Source organism: Nannospalax galili, unplaced genomic scaffold (assembly GCF_000622305.1).
Source record: "Nannospalax galili isolate Female #2095 unplaced genomic scaffold, S.galili_v1.0 scaffold18, whole genome shotgun sequence".
Classification (NCBI taxonomy): Eukaryota; Metazoa; Chordata; class Mammalia; order Rodentia; family Spalacidae; genus Nannospalax; species Nannospalax galili.
In genome coordinates, this window is record NW_008346548.1 from 12,415,712 (window position 1) to 12,420,473 (window position 4,762).

The 4,762-nt window shown below is 48.2% G+C and overlaps 1 protein-coding gene across 3 annotated transcripts in view; it reads right to left on the minus strand.

Annotated features, from left to right (window-relative positions):
* Positions 1–4,756, minus strand: part of Heg1 (heart development protein with EGF like domains 1) — an 88,293-nt gene extending 83,537 nt beyond the window's left edge. For all 3 annotated transcript variants that reach the window (XM_017800539.2, XM_029568185.1, XM_029568186.1), the window contains exon 1: positions 4,636–4,756. The gene's annotated coding sequence lies outside the window, so the exon portion shown is untranslated. The remainder of the gene's footprint in view (positions 1–4,635) is intronic.
* Between the last annotated feature and the right edge of the window lie 6 nt (positions 4,757–4,762).

Genomic DNA, 4,762 nt, shown 5'->3' on the forward strand with positions numbered 1-4,762 from the left:
ACACACACACACACAAGAATGGAGACTAGGTGGAAAGGGAACTAGTGGGAGAGGCATAAGAGAAGGCAAAATTAGCAAAGTATAACAATATGCATGTATGAAAATGCCAAAATGAAATTCATTATTTTGTATGCTAACTTAAAAAAAGAATAAAAACAACAATACAAACAAACATTAACAACAGAAAAAGAAAGAAAACACTTTTGAGCTTTTCAACATGTGAGATTCTGCTGATTCAACAGCCTCCCCATATCTACATTCTAGTCAATCACCCAAAGCTAAATCCTTCCTCATGAGTTTCCCTGACCCTCCAGGCTCCTGCAGTCTCCACCTCTGCATGCTACAGCCTGCTCTGTGCACACTGTTCCTTTGATCAGCACAATCTTGAGATCTTTGTTATGAATCATTATTTCACCTTTTACAATTTTAACAGTTATACTACAACAAGGTGCTCTCTGGGGGCTCTGTAATTGTTCCTACAATGTCTGTGTTGCCTGGCACAGCTCATCATATACACTAAGGCTAAATATTTTCTGATTTATCAGTCAGTCAAATGGGACTTGGATGGGGGCGTGTTACACTCTGACAAAAGAATGGGGGAAACACAGGACAGAAATCTCTTTGTTTCAGTCTACAGAAGATGAAAAGTAAGTGGACAGAGAGGGTGCAGACATTCAAATGGAGCTCCATTCAACACAACAGTTGATTAACAACTGACAAACACCATACAGCATTGGCCACTGTCAATGTTCCCAGCAAAGAGCCCACAAAGAAAGTCAACAGCCCATTTCAGTTTGTTTGATAATGAATGGAGCTACTGCAGGCATATAAGAGCAATCTATAGTATCATCCTATATATGTGCAAACTCAAGGCCTTTTCTTGGACAATCCCTTTGCTTCCAAAAGTAATTTCTTAAAACCTCTCCTTTGCAGGTTGTCAGCATTACAAGTGCCACCTCCTCCTAATCATGGTTCCCAGCCTCTATGAAAAGGCCAGAGCAAGAACAGAAAGCTGGACTCAAGAGATCTGAAACGGCCTCCCATCTTACAGATGAGAAACAGAAGAGCGCTTGTGATACTGTGGAATGAGCAGATGAATTTGGTCAGAATCTGTTTAAATCTGGCCTCCTTCATTTCCCTTGTGACCTAACCTTGCTAGGCTTCATTTTCCACAAAGTGAAAATGATAAATGGGAAACAATACACCTGGTGGGACCATTTGAGGGTGAAATAGAATAAGGATCACAAAAGTGCTGACCATACATAAGTGCTCCCATAATAGGAGTCCTCAAAGGGCTCACAGTTAAGTCTCCATCCTGCTCGTCTCCTTAGGATTCTCCGAAGAAAGATGTTTATTACAAACCTTCTGTTCATGCAGAAGCATGCCAGGGTAGAGGGAAGCCACTGAAGAAGACAGTAAGTAGCTAAGGAAACAGCAACTGTGTCTGCTCTTTCCTTTCTTTCTGACTCTAGACAAGGCCACTTGCAGCCAGCTGGGTGGGGCCACTAGAAAACAGAAGGATCACTGGGAGGGCAGAGGCTCCTGCTGTGGCTCTCCAGGTCTAGAAGTCAGTAACTGCCCAGCTGGCATGGGGCACGGTGCAATCTCCCCTTGCCCACACCAGTCAGTTAGTGTGCAGAAAACATCAGCTCAGCATTTGCACATACTCAGAGGGAGGCAAGGTTAAAGGATGTGGCTTTTCAACATACCCACCCCACCAAGTCCCTCCTTCTACAAGGGACTTCTATCAAGGCAAGCAGACTTCTAGGTGCTCCCAACCACATCTCAAGCTCAGCAGGAGGGATCATATGGGGAGGGGAGCCACTCTCCCTCTGGAGGCAGGGGGCTACCTCTTGCCCAGCTGGTCTTTGCAGACTTTGTAACAGTACTTCTGGAAGCCAAGCTAAATGATGAAATTGGCCCACAAAGAGCAATTGGGGCAACAGCTATTTAATACCTCAGAAGGGGCTGGGCTCAAAGCTTTTCTTTACTCTAGGGAGCTGCATTTTTCTAACATTATTATTCCTTGGACTGGCTGCTCAGCGTCATTTCCCTTTTGGGTGGGAAAGTCCTTTCCTTCTGTGTGGATTCTCATTATGATTTCAGCCCTTTTCCCACCTGCCTGCTCCCTCCACCATCTGCAAATCTCACAATGGAAGCAGGGCCTGTGGACTGAAAAATTAAACTTAGTATTCAGCTTAGACTGTGGCTGAGGGGACCCTGAGAAGTAGGAAAGCAGGCAGAAAGAGGACATCTCTAACTCACAGCCTGCTTTCACCACAGGCTGAAGCAATAAATGGCAGCTGCACAGCCAGCGGGATGACAGGTAGGCACAAAAGCCAAACAATGGCTATACACTCAGGGTGCTGTTTTCTGGGGACTCACAGTGTAACCCAGGCAAATAGCTCACAAATGGAATGCAAACACAGCTACTCAGCAGTGATCTTGAACTCTGTCAGGAGAGAAAAGGTAAAAATGACCCCCTGGGAAGGAAAAAAACCTCTAGCTCCTGCTATTCACATGCGTGTGTCTGGAAGCTCAAATCATGAGGGCCAGGCACTGGCCACCAGCACCCCCACAGCAAGAAGGGGCTAAGAGTAGTTTCTCCAACTAATAATGAAGTACATTATTTGTAAGACTCTAGGCTCATTACCAGCAGGAATACCCACATCCCCAAACACAAAAATGCAGACACGGAGCCTGGGTGACCATCTGCTGTAGTGCTGGGGAGGACAGATGTCAGCCAAGGATGGAATGCATGATAGGGCCTCTGCAGGCTGGAGGAAGTCCTACCTAGTGATGTGTGATGGCCAGACAAAACAGCCAAGAAACTTCAAAGATTGTTAAAAAATTCTGGCTCACTGAAGTCATTAAACTGGTTTTTTTGTTGTTGTTGTTTGTTTGTTTGTTTTTTTCAGTTTTTTGTTTTTCTTGCTCCTAAATAACACTGTGTGAGGCACTACCAGAAACTAAGTACAGGACTAGATCCTCAGCCACACTGGTAACTTCTAGAAGTTTTCAACAGGTCGTGGGTTTCTTCTAATCCTACCTTCTAAACATCCTGGCTTAGAATGAGCCTCTGACCATCTGTGCACCCTGTCAGTCTTCTGGGGACACTGGAGGATATTAAGGAAAAGTCTGGACTATTCCAGCTCCTCCCCAGCTGCTTCAGGGGACTCTCCCAAAGCCTCTATCACATTCACCCCAAAATGAATGAAACAGGGTAGGTGCAGAGCCATGACCAGCGGGTTATCTGCTATGGTTGTGAGGAAAGCATGGATCTTTTATGACTCCAATTCTTATTTTTCCCTAACTCAGCTGACACCATAGTCCCTGTAGTCTCCACTACATCCACCTTCCTAGGAGCTGTGGGAATCCCCAGCCATAGGAAGGAGAGTCCACACCAGCCTCCTCCTTAGTCAAGTCAACAAGGGAACAAGGGTTGCACAGCCTTCAAAGCCGCTTTCCTCTTTCCTTCTGTTCCTCAGCTTCTGTCTTGGGCTGGTGACTTAGAAATTCATAAGGGCAAGGTGGTTTGTGATGATGAGACTACTTTAGACTTGCAGGTTTTACAAGGGTGAAAAAACTTTTCTTAATTCTAGGAAACATCCCAAGGTTACATGGATGAAGAAGTTCAAAGAAAGTTCGAGAAATCTGATATATGTAAGAGAACTGAAAGCTGGACAAAAACCTATCAATCTTGGACTAAATTTTAGCACTCTTCACCCAAACTCCAAATCACTGTCGAGGTGACAACCAAAGCGACCCCCCAACGCCCAGAGAGTGTATCCAGTGTTACAGAAAGGCAAGGCTACCTCCACCACAGACTGACTGCTCACAGCACTTTCTGTTATTTTTACTTTCATTTTGTCACACCATCGCTAGGAGGCCAGGAGGAATGGGGGCTGTTACTTCCATTTCACAGATGGAGAAACTGAGTGTAAAAGACAAGGCCAAGGTCATATGGCTTTGTATTAGAACTCCGCCCAGAAAAGAGGCTGGAAACAAAGGCGACAGGGACAAGGGGTCAGTTCTTTTCCTGTGAGCAGGACAGACAGCTCCCGCACGCAGAGCAGTTTGGCTGGGGGAAGGAAAGGGGAGGAAAACGACTCCTGGACCGGTCCGGGTCTGTGTGTGTCTTGGAGGGGTTTGACCCCGCAGTCCCTGCCTCAAGTTCCACTGCTCAGAGAGTTGAATAGGTACATCGTTTGTTTTAAAGTACATCCTTTGTCCTTTTACAATAGCCTAGGTGCCAGGCGCTTTTTGAAATCCGTTAGCTCCCTGGCAAGTCAGGCTGTACCTGGAGACACCCGTTCTACATCTCTAGGGGTAAGGACTGCAACTGGGGGACCGCAGCCGGAAGTTATCAACCCGCACCCCAGCTGGGAGAAGCGCTTCGGAAGGAGGGACACTTTTCCTCAGAGGGAGGAGGAATGTGGGATACCCCGTGCGAGCGAAGTTTTCTTCCCAAGCCAGAGAACGGATGGTACACCTCAGTCCAGCGGGCGTCCCTCTCTCCCTCCCGGGTCACCCTCTGGGTCCCACCTGCGGGGCGGCACAGCGCAGGGCCCAGGGTGGGCTCGCAGCCCCAGACGCCCACGCCCCCAGCCCCCGGCCCGGCCGGCTCTCACTCACCCGCACTCGCGCCTCTGGGGACGCGGCTGAAGCGTCCCCGTCGTGTCGCCGCGCCCGGCCCGGGGGCCGTGTGGCCGGGACCCGGCGGCCCCGCGCCGGGGAGGAGCACCGGGGAGGACGGTGGGGC